Source organism: Sorghum bicolor, chromosome 5, assembly GCF_000003195.3.
Source record: "Sorghum bicolor cultivar BTx623 chromosome 5, Sorghum_bicolor_NCBIv3, whole genome shotgun sequence".
Classification (NCBI taxonomy): Eukaryota; Viridiplantae; Streptophyta; class Magnoliopsida; order Poales; family Poaceae; genus Sorghum; species Sorghum bicolor.
Genome location: NC_012874.2, coordinates 17,381,315 through 17,393,386, shown reverse-complemented (window position 1 = coordinate 17,393,386; position 12,072 = coordinate 17,381,315). Strand labels below are relative to the sequence as shown.

General features: G+C 46.1%; 1 long non-coding RNA gene across 1 annotated transcript in view; it reads right to left on the bottom strand.

Moving 5' to 3' along the window:
- The window catches only part of LOC110435717, a 46,568-nt gene continuing 34,742 nt past the window's right edge, over positions 247–12,072 (bottom strand). The window contains exons 3-4 of the long non-coding RNA XR_002453564.1: positions 670–828; positions 247–557 (exon numbers count right to left, since the gene is read on the bottom strand). This is a non-coding gene — a long non-coding RNA (uncharacterized LOC110435717). The remainder of the gene's footprint in view (positions 558–669; positions 829–12,072) is intronic.

Genomic DNA, 12,072 nt, shown 5'->3' with positions numbered 1-12,072 from the left:
CAGAAAATAGAAGCGATGCACGCTCTAAAAACATAACATAGATGTTTCCACAAAGTCGATGCACTGTAGCGTCAATCCTAAATTTCCAGCTTGCAATTAGCAGCAGGGGTGACATTAATCCTAAATTTCCAGTCAACAATCCAACAAAAACAACGGATGACAAGCAAATAAAAATATAGCTTGCTTACCTCATCGATGGCATTATTTACATATAGTTTGAACAGCCCCACCAGTTTCTGAAGCAACACTTAGCAAATCTTATTCAGACAAGACCAGTGCAGAAAATGTCTCGATCACCAAACTACCATATAGACCCAAATTATCTGAGATAGGCTGCGGAAGTACATCACAGAATAGCAGAAGGCTATTCTGTTAAATAAAAACACCAGGCTACCTATGTTACAAGATCACCAATAGTTACCTGAGAAAGAACTATCTTTGCTCCACTTTTCACAAATTTATCAAGTTTATAATAAATAATGTTCCGTTTAGAATCAACAATTGATTGGCATTGCAGGGGGTCAGAGCCTCAGAGGTATGTTTCAAACATATGGAGCCTGCAGTATAAGCAAACATTGAAAAGCATATAAAGCAACATAAGTAAAGAATGGAGAGCACACATTTCTGTTCTGTAGCAGGTAGGGCTTGATTGAATCGGTACAGATATACCTGATCTCTGCATTTTCCTTCTCAGATTTCAATTATAGTTCAATGTTAATAAAAGAATCGCCGGATGCAGGAACTTATTATTTGGCTGTTGCTCAAATCCAGCATATGAAAATGTCTTCCTGAACACAACAACATTCACCAGAACATACCTTCAGGAACCTAAGATACATCAAAATAAAAGGTATTTATGTCTTATCATGAAATATCAAATGAAAACTCTATTATGTGGCATGCCTAGTATGTAAAGCTTGCAATCAAGGGCAAAATAAAGCAACGAAACGCATCAGAGGTGTACTGGGCGCCTTGACATATTTTGTAATTAACTTGATTAGCTAGTTGTTTCAGTCAGAGAAGTGAGGCATCATGTATGATTCATGTAGAAGATAACTTCGATTGGGTGCTAAACAATCTTTAAAACATTCACATTGACTTGCACTGTTGCAGTTGCACTGGCATCCCTCACCACCGAGCAAGCCAAGTCAATAGCAGATCCCAATGCCTGAAACTGATCCACGATCAAAGAAAAGCGTACAATCAGCAACAGCACACGAAATCTTGTCTTGGACATATACTAATACTACTTGGTGAAAGATAACATACTTTATGTCTTGGAATACGTCTGTCTATGCGCCTAATTCTCACTCGTGTTGTTGATCGACGACTTATAGAAGCACATGCTTCGTGTGTTGTTGACGGACGAAATATATAAACACATGGTCCGTTCCACGGTTCATGTACGGAGCTCCTTTCTCTTTGTCTCCCCTATCCCAATCGCAACATGGCCAATATCAAGCTCAGTACGATGCAGCTCCAACTCATACTTGTCTCCATGGCGCTCGCCACCGCCGCCGCCACCACCACCACCACGCACCTCCAGTTCTACATGCACGACATTTTTACGGCAACAGCAGACAGCCCGGCAACGGGGGTGACTGTGGCGAAGGGCACGGCGGGGCTGCCGGGAGACCCCAACGTCCACTTCGGCGACATACACGTGATCGATGACCCACTGACGGAAGGGCCCGATCCGTCATCGCCGGCAGTGGGGCAGGTGCAGGGGTTCGAAGTCTTCGCGGTGCAGCAGGAGATATCGGTGATGCTCTCCGCCAACATAGTGTTCACGGCCGGGAAGTACAATGGCAGCTACCTCGTCGTCCTGGGAAAGGACGCCTTCTTTGACGAGGTCAGGGAGCTGCCGGTCATTGGCGGAAGCGGCAGGTTCCGTGGAGCCACCGGTTACTCTCTGTTCACGACGCACGGTTTCAACGACACCACCAAGAACGCCGTTGTGAAGATCGACGTGTACCTGCGCGTGTAGCACAGTATATATGTTAGGAGCTCCTTTCAAGCGTCATTGCGTGCCTTGTATTGTTTTCTATCCTCTTAATAATGTTTCATTGGCCTTGGGGCCTTGAAAATAAAATCAGAATTATATTTTTATAAGTAACAGGGTCTATCTTCTGTGACGCTTTGTAATTAAACCACAATGTTCAGGATTCCCATTTGGGCTCTGCCGCATAGAATGCCTGCGACTGTTTTGCTCCTGCACGCTCTTCTTGACGAACGCAGAAATCAACCCAGAGATCGATGCAAACCAATCCTTGAAACCCGAAACCACGCAATCAATCCTGTTGCCGATAGAATCTCTAGGAACCACCAAAAGTCCCAGAATCAGATTGATTTCCAAACAACAACTAGCGTAGCCACAGAAAACTCAAAAAACTTAGAAGCCCGTCTACAGGTCCTAAGGTTACGGCTGGGTGTTCTGAAGACCAGACTAGCCAAAATCCTTGATGATGTCCGTCGACGAAACATAGTCGCCACACTAAGCAAATCCTGAATGGTCTCCGGTGTTTTGTGGAGCAGCTTATTCCTGAGAGCATCATGGTGGCGGAGGCCTCTTATAAAAGGTGAAACGTTGGATGTAGTCACGTAGCGGCTTCGTTGGATAGTCTCTAACTTTTTCAAATCATATTTATTGCCGGGCTGCTGACAAGTGGCCGTGTAGTTCTCAACAAAAGGCCTTCTGAGCTGAGCCCAGGTATGGATTGAAGTATCCTTCAGGCTGAGAAGCCACTGGTTTGTAGATTGGTTAATAATGACCTGTAGGTAGTTGGCCATAACATCTTCATCTCCTCCCACTGCTCAGACAATAATCTCGTATAAAGTTACCCACTGCTCGGTTATGAGTTTGATGTATCCCCTTTAAAAGTTCAAGAACAGTGTTGGAAGTAGCTAGGGCACCTCCGAACGCAATGATAGTCGGCCCCGCTCGCTCATTGTAGCGAGTGGCTTAAGTTTAACAGCAGACATACTCGAAACCCTAGAACGGACAGTGTATCAATCAATTAGTTTCAACTAACTCTTTAAAGAGCATTTACAGTCCCCTTTTATAGAGCGCGGATCCTGACCGGAATCGGTTACAAAAATACCCCGTGACAGTGGGGAAATATCCCAGTGTATTCCGCCACCGCAGTTTACACCTTATAGGGCTACTTAGGTAAATTCAAACAGCAGGCTCATTGCAGGCTAGCTCGTCAGGGCCTTATTCCTGTCGTGGCTTGGATCTTCGCGCATCCTCCACCGAGACCCGTGGATCGTCCGTGCGCGGCCGCTAAAGGACCTCAAAATGCAGGGTTTCTCTGGCTCATCCTTGTTCAAGGTCAGCACATCCCTCGTTGTGTGGGAGCCGAAGGATAGGCTCCATCCCCTTGTGATCCTCCGCTCGAGATTGGTTCCTGCACACATATATCACTAAAGCGATCTATATCACTGTTAAGTTTTTCTGTGACCTTCATCCCCTAGTGTCTGAAGTTTGGGGGTATGAAGGTTCTATCATCGCGGTCGAATTACTTCCTTTCTCTTGGACGTAGCTGGTGGCGAAGGTGTGGTTGAACTCCCAATAGTTTCACCCATTTTGAGCATGGGGTCCACATATGTGGGCTATGTGCTCAAAAGCTCAGACCTTCCCCAACTGCGTTTGGTGCGGTGGAGGTCCCGCCTCCCGCGGTGTGCAGGATGTGGCAGCTGAGATTCGACCGCTTATCGGTTTCTTTGTTTCCTTAACTGATTGTTGTAATCGTGCCGCTAGCGACGTGACGGTTTTTCCCCAGGGATTGCGCCCTGCAGCGGTTGCAGGTAGCCGTTGGGTGTTCCGAATCGTAACCGTCGTAGGCTCTCCCTATATAAGGGGGTACTTTGTTCATCATGCTATCTCTTTCGTGTACTCCCCTCAAAGCCTTCGCTTTCTTACAGCCTCTACTCTCTCTCTACTCTCTCATTCTCGGTGTCTGAACTTTGCTTCTGCGGTGGCTTCCCCACCTTCACTTCGTCTTGTCTGGGCTAACTTTGTTGGTCCTTTCAAGATTTGCTGAGTGTGAGGTCTAGTGGTTGGTTAGGTCGCTATGTGGAGTGTATGCTTGAGGTCTTCACCGCTCGAGAGCTGGAAGAGAGCTTGTCCGACGTCGAAGCTTCTATCGGCGATCTGGTCAGTGCGGAGGAATTTTTTTCAATGGTTGGGCCTACTTTTGAGTTTAGAGAGTCCCTTGTGATGGCGGACGATATTTTTTGTGATGGTTCAAGGCGGGTTGGGTGAAGGCACCTCCAGCCGGGCAGACAGTTCCTGACCCCAAGCCAGGGTACGCCATGGGTTTTAGGGACTACTTTACCTACGGGCTGCTGCTGCCCCCCTATTCCTTCCTCCGTCAGGTTTTGGAGGCTTTCAACTTGGAGCTGCATCACTTCAGCCCAAATGGGAATCTTACACTTAGTAAGTTTTGCTAGGCCTACGAATCGTATGGGTCAGTGCCCCATATTGATACCTTTTGCACCTACTTTGAGCTTCAGAAACAGCTAAAGAAGATCAAGACTGCTGAAGGACATTGCATAGTGCAGTTTGGAAGCTGCACCTTTATGCCTTGAAGGACATAGCGTGGAGAGCGACTGGAGATGTCGTACTGCCAGAAAAACAAGTGGGAGAGGGACTGGATGAAATTGTAGTTCTATGTGAAGACTCCTGGTGATGTGTGCACTCTTGACGATTGAAGCACATTGACCTTGTACTTGTATGCGTCAAAGATGAGGGAGATGAAGCCCTTGTCAAAGGTGGATCCTTCAGTAGACCAGTCGGAGGAGCGCAAGTCTTGTGATAAGGCCTTCGCCCTTGCCTACCACTACTCTGGTGGATGGGATATTGTGGAGGAGATGGTTGCATTGGACATTTGGCCGCATGGCCATCAAAATGAGGACTTTAAGATTGAGATGGTTTAAGTTCCGGTTTTTGGGCCTATAGAGGGTCTTTCCTTTCCTTGGTTTGAGAGAGAGCTTGGGAAGATCAGACGAAGGAGTCCTTCTTGGCTGAGGTGGAATCCTGCACGCGTAGGATACTGGGAAAGATGTCTGAGTGAGAGTATCTTGCCTAACAGACTTAACGGGGCACGATGCCCCATTTTAACTACGTTCTTGAGGAGTATGGTATTCACCATGAAGAATATGAAGTGCCTATAGAGGTCTTGGCATGCATTGAAAAGAAGAGAGACGCTGCCACTAGAAACGTAACAGTGATGGCGGAGCCCAAGAAACGGAAGGGTGGCGGGGCGGCTAAAGCCCTGGCCAAAAAGCCACGTGTTGGTGTACTAGCAGAGGTCTCTGCCAGTTCTTCTTCTAGTGGCGGTTCTTCCAGCGCTAGTTCTAGGTTGGCAGAGCCTGCCGAAGGTTTGATTGCTTCGGCTCATGTGATAGAAGCTCCTACGATGAAAGTTTGTGCCCCTATTGGACCTCAGCCCTCGGCGGTCAACCTGCTTCCCTCGCTACTTGGCGAGGATTCTTCTAATGCGGAGGCACCTGTTGGTAAGCCTGCGGCTATTGAGGCAGCCACCTTTGACTTGGAGGACTCGGGGGAAGTGGAGTCAGCGCCTCGTCACCCACCTATGGTGGAGGCTGCTCCCTCTACTGAGGTGTCTGCTAGTCCGTTGGGCCTTTGTATAGGTCCTTGTTGTTGCTTTTGTTTTCCATTTTTGTTTGGCCTTTTCATGCTTGTTTCGTCTCAAACACGTGAATTTTTTGTTAGGTGAGGCTTTCTCCACCATGGCTGGCATGGAGGAACTGGCCAGAGGTGCAAGCATTGCTCAGGATGGCCTCAAAGTGCCTCCGCCATGCTGTCCCATGCCCAATGTTTCTGGCTTTGTGCCTCCGGTCGGAGTTGGTGCTTGTAAGCATCTAGTTTCCTCTTAGGTTTGTGGGTTTTTTATGTTATCTCTTGACATGTGTTTTGATGTGTTATGCAGCAGCCTCTAACTCCGTGCTTTCTGGTTAGGCCAGCGTTGTCCACGAAGTTCATAGCGTTATTGGAGGTTTTTTTTTGGCCTTGTGATCTTCTATCGGTTTTTCTTATGTTTTCTTACGTCTTTGTTCTTGTAGAGCGTTTCTGGCAGGAGCTTCACCATATGGACTACTTAACCCTGCTCCATGTATAGTTCGAGCATCATAGGCTCGTGAGTATTTTTTCTTTGGTCCATTCGTTCTTTGTTTGTTTTGCTCTTCTTGAGGAGGCTTCAGTGGTTATGCTTTTGTGTCGTTAGGGGCATCGGCTGCGGCCTTGGAGGAGCGTTGCTCTCATGAGGTCATCAACCGTGGTGAGGCCATCAATCTCCTAAAAAGGAGAATGATTCTTTGGAGGCCGCAAAGGCTCGTCTTTCAGAGGACGCGAAGCTTCTTCCGGCACCTCTCGAGGAGATTGCTTCCTTGAAAAAGGAGAAGGAAGAGCTGTAGTTGGCTGCGGCAAAGCTGTAGAATGATGTGCATTATGTGGGGGCGGCCATGGACTTGGTCGTGCAAAGGGCTACTAAGGCCCATGAGATTTCAAGCCATATTCTTGAGGAGTTGGAGGCTAAACACGAGTCGGCGGCCTCCCTGTGGGACCAGTTGAAGGAGGCAGAGCTCCAGGCTACACTTGTACTGGGGCTCTACCGTGATGCCCTGGGCCACTTTGGCGGTAGCACCTCCGCTCCTCCTAGATGTAGGGATTTTGCCATGAGCTTGGCCTGGTTGAAGTTCCATATCATCAAGCTTCCCGACTTTATCGGTGGGGCTATTGATTTTGGTGCTTTGGTAGGGATCTCTTCCTTTGGCCGCCTTCTTAGGCGCGACAGTTGTAATCACGTCGAGTCAGAGCAGAAGGAGAATGTCGCCTCCGGCTCTAATTTTGGTGAGAATCCATCCGTCGTGTGGAGGTCTGTCTGCAACTTCATTGGCTCTTTCTGGGCTAAGATCGGACGGGCCGAGGCCAAAAGTATGGCTGAGGCATGGTGTCTTGTGAAAGTGCAAACAAGCCTAATTGTGGGTTTTGGTATTGATGACCACTTAATTAGGGAACTAATGAGTTTTGTTGAGATGACAAGTAGGTATTCAAATTGGAGAATGTGTAACATGGTTGTAGGTACCAATAATTCAAGGGATGGCTTTGCTGGACTCTTGGTGGTTTAATTCATTTTATTTTGAATCTTGAGTTTAGGAAAAGCCATACTATTAAGAGGGATTCTAGGACATGTTGGTCAACTATGCAACCAGATGCTCAAATTCTCAGAAACATATCGCCTTTCAGAAACAAACCAACCAGCAAAAATTGAAGACTTTTTGAGCTATCTAGCTATGGACGGTAGTGCTACCCTTTAAAGGACGGTAGTGTCGCCTGGCCTCTAACCGTTGGAGCACTGAGGTATTTATACCATATACTCGGCCCACAACAGCCATCATCCTCCCTGTGTCCATTTCGTAACCCTACAGACCAAAAGCTCTTTCTATCTCCCTCCATTGTTGCTCCTTCACCCCTCAAGCAAATTCTTGATTCCAACCATCAAACCTTGAGAGAAAAGGCAGCAAAACTCAATTGGAGAGTAGATCCACTAGTTCTCAAAGTCTAACAGCATTTTGTTCACATTTGGCTGGTGGTTCTAGGGTTTGTTACTCATGGAGCATGCTCCTAGCTAGGTAGGCGTAGCCCTTGAGCTTGCCCTCTTGTGTGGCAGCCTAGGGAGGTTTGTAACCTCACTCTTGTTGCTAAGAAGTTACCCCTCACCTTAAGAGTTCGCTCTGTTAACTTGAGAACGAGGGTAAGGCAAGCCTTGGTGGTGAGCCCAAGCCTTAGTGGCTTCCTCAACAACGTGGACTAAGCAAACCCGGGTGGCAAGCTGAACCACAGATTAAATCTTGTGTCACTGTGATTGATCTATTGGCTGTAGCTTATCTTGTTGAAGAGCCCCTTTAGGGTTCATATATTTAATGCTTGCAATATTGTGTTTTCTGTGGAGCCCAGTCTTTGAGCTGGTGCTGGTGTTGATATTGCACGGTCTAGTTTCTTCTTCTGATCTCTTAGTCTTCTAGCAAAGTTCTAGATTCAGCAGATTATTATCTCTTAGATGGCAGTGCCACCCTACCTAGGGATGACAGTGACGTCTATTGTTCTAACTATAGTTCGAGTTGATTTTCGATAGGCCTATTCATCCCCCCTCTAGGCAAGTTTCCCCTGCTAGAGATCCTACATCTAGAGGTACTTCAATTTTTGCCTTACCTTGCATGCATTCTCCGCTCTGTCTTTCCATTTTGTAGTTTTGGCTTGTTGGTCTTATAGGAATTTGAGAAGAAAAAAGCGAAGGCTGCTGTTGCCGAGTCTACGTTCACTCCTTCTGATCTTCTGTCGGCTGGTGGTGCTGGGGCATAGCAGAAGGTGGCTGGGGCAGACATGGCGAAGGACGTGGTCCCTTTAGATAGACCTTCTTCTTAGGTGGAGGGGTTACATAGATTAGGGCCTTGTGTCTATGAGATGCTTTTAAAAGACTATGTTTAACATGCGTTTTGCATCTGTATAAAGTTTAATATCCTTATTAAAGTTTCATCTTGTTTGTTTTACTTATTGCAATTTTGCGCTTTGGCTTGCACAGGTCTCTAGCGAAGGACCTGCACATGAGGTCTATGATGTTGCCCAGTTGTCGTTTTTTACAATGGGATTTACGTTCTGTCGGTTTTTTGGAAGTATTGGCGGGTTGCATTTCCCAATCAGAATGTTGTAGATATGTTTGATTTTATTGGTTTTGATATTGATGATGAATGATCTGGGTTTGTTCGTTCGCTTGCGCATCACGGGACCTAGCCTCCATCCTAGGTTGTTGTTTTAGTATTTTTTTTATTTAATTGGTTGTCGCGTTTGATGTGCTTGAACCTTTATTACTTTTCTGGCGCAGTCTTTATACCTGATTTTGCATATATTTGGTGAAGCCGAAGAGGTGTTTTGCGTGCCGAAGGATCCGAACCTTTTGGCTAAGCTTTATCTTCCCGGTCATGTGGAGGTTGGTTGTTCTCACATGGTTAAATGCGTTTTTGATGTAAATTAAGTTGTGTTGCTTGTTGTGCTTATTTGCTTGTTGCTTTCAGGTTGCTCTTCCTCTTCCTACATGTAGTGTTCTTCCGCCAGACTTTCAAGAGGGGTCGTATGTGTCTCCGGTTACTTTCAAGCAGTAAGATGTTTACATCAAGGGGTGGATTCTGGATTGGTGGCATCGCCAATTTGCTTCGCACAGGGTGGACGACCTGGTTGAGTATGTTGCTCATGACTACTCGAGGAAATATCAATGATTGGACCTTCAGGCGTTAGGATTGTCCATGATACTTGATTCCTTTGTCGTCTAGGTGATGAAGGTTTTAGCTTTAGTGTTTGTGGCCAAGTTTGTAATTTTGACTTTATCTCCTTCACCGTTTCTTGGCTGAGGTATATTGTGAATTTTGTCCTATGTGTCCTCATGCCTGAGGTTCTGTCAGGTCTTTGCTAGGATTGTTTGCTCACTTGTGGGTCAAGTTTTGATGCATGATGAGGACAGGGCTTTGTCGATTTTGACAGGACTGACCTTGTTGCCTGGTTGTTTGCCAGGTCTTTTTCTAAGGTTTTGGTGCTTTTTCCACCACCGAGAATTCTCCTAGCATTTTAAGCATTCGGCTTTATGCTGCGGAGGGTCCTCGTTTTGCGTAATGCTTCCTTGTCGAATATCATGGCCCCGCTAGTGGCCATTTTCGACTTCTGATGTATTATACCTTGGTGGGGTGATTCCTCTTTATATTTTAGAGGGTTTTACATTGGTTCTACCTTATTAAAAACCTCACCTCCGCTAGGAGTACCCCTGTGAAAACAAAAAGGATAGGGAAAAGTTTGTCGCCTTTGCTTATACTTTTGCAAGAGGCGGCCTTACACTCAGATGTAGAATTTGTGTAGGTTATCTATGTTCCATGTGTGTGCAGGGGTTTTTCCTTCATGGTCATATAGATGGAATGAGCTTGGTCTCCCTCCTTGCTTCGAGGTGTTGGGTCCTTCCCACTTTGGTTGAAGCTTGCCTGCGCTTGATGAATTTCTTTTTCTCCTGAGGACAAGATCCCCGTCTTGTATGTTCTTTCTTATGACTTTCTGGTCCCTCCATCTTTTGGTTTCTTGCTGGTATTTGCTGATGTTCTCCATAGCTTCTAGCCTTGCCGCTTAGACTGTTTCTTTGCAATAGCCTTCATCTTCGGCTAGTAATTGTCACATGGTGCGGAGGCTTTGGTGTTTGACTTCCTCTAGGAGCATTGCTTCTTCTCCATACAGGAGCTTGAAAGGGGTGGACCTGTGGCTCTTGAGGCGGTTGTTTTGTGAGACCACACAACTCATGGCAGCTCTACTGTCCATTTTCCTTTGTGGAGATTGAACAGTGTTTTGGAAATTGTAGAGAATATTATCCTCTTTGCTCTTTCCACCACTCCGTTTGATTCTAGGTGATAGACTGAGGCGAAGGCAATCTTGGTTCCTATGCTCTGATAGAATTATCTGAAATTTTTTGAATCAAACTATTTTCCATTGTCCACTGTCAACTGGCTTGGAACTCCAAATCTGCACACGATGTTCTACCAAAAGAACTTCTTGATTGTTTCAGAAGTGATTGTTGCTAGTGGTTTTGCTTCGATCCATCTTGTGAAGTATGCTATTGCAACAACAGCGAATCTGTTTCCTCTCTAGGCCGTTCGTAAGGGACGTACCAAGTCCATCCCCCATATTTGCAAGGGCCATGTTTGTGCTATGAGTTGTGTATATGCTGAGGGGTTTGTTTAATGTGATGCAAAGGTTTGGCAAGCCCCGTGGGTTCTCACAATGTTTTCAGCATCCTTGATATGTGTTGGCTAGTAGAATCCCTATCTTAGCGCTTTGGATGACAACGCTCGTGGCCCCATGTGGGAAACACACACATTCCTTTTTGTATTTCACGTAGGAGTTCCCTCCCTTCATCTTGTGCCATGCATTTCAGCAGGGGCAGTACTACTCTTTTTTTGTATGGGTTTCCTTGAATAGTGGTGTAATTCTTTGCTCTTGCCTCCATTCTCTTGGCTATTGCTTCGTCCTCCATGTTTGCCTTGTTATTTAGGAAATCTATGATTGCTTGTCTCCAATCCTCGCCTTCTGCAAGAAGCACCATGTGGGATGCCTTCGGCATTGATTCTGTAGCTGGTGATTTGAGAACCTATTAGAAGATTTTCTGGTGGGATGGGTAAATTATTTGTTGTGGCTTTTGCTAATGTATGCTTCGTTTTTTCAGATCTTGGGATGTGATGAAAATTGAATCCCTTGAACCTTCATTGAAGTCCTCTCACGACTACTAGATACTTTGCCAGTTCTTGGTTGTGGGCTAGATACTCCTTTTCAACCTGCCCGACCATGATCTGGGAATTTGTTTTTATTAACAGGGTTTTTGCCCCTGATGTCTTTGCCTTGTTGAGTCCGAGGATGAGTCCCTCGTACTGCACTATGTTGTTTGTTGCTTTGAATTCTAATCTTGCTTCGTACTTTGACTTTGAGATAGATGGGGCAATTAGGACTACTGAAGCTATGGCTCCTGCTTGTCCCCATGCTCCATCTGTGAATAGGGTCCATGTTTGGTTGTCTTCCCTTTTCTCCATCTCTGCCAAAGGTATCCAATCTGCCATGAAGTCTCTTAGTGCTTGGGATTTGATTGCGGTCCTAGGGACATCCGTGATGTCAAACTGAGATAATTTGGCTGCCCATTTGCCTATCTGTTTGGAGGCTTCCTTGTTGTTGGCAATTCTTAACGCAAGCTCTAGAGGTGGGCACAAAGTCTAGTCCCTGGCAACAGCGCTAGAAATGCTTAATGACACTTCTTAGTAATACTAAGAGAGGATAGAGGTTAACTACTATCCTTGAAGCATCGGGTCGGTAGTTCATAGCTACACCAAAGGTGAGGCAGGAGTTGGCTAGTCCACTAATGCCTAGCGGGGTTGTTAATCCCAACACTAGTAGGGCCAACAGGCGTGATTGCAATCTACCTAGATGAATGGGATCTGCAAGCGCACAGAACTATCGTGTGTAGCACTTTG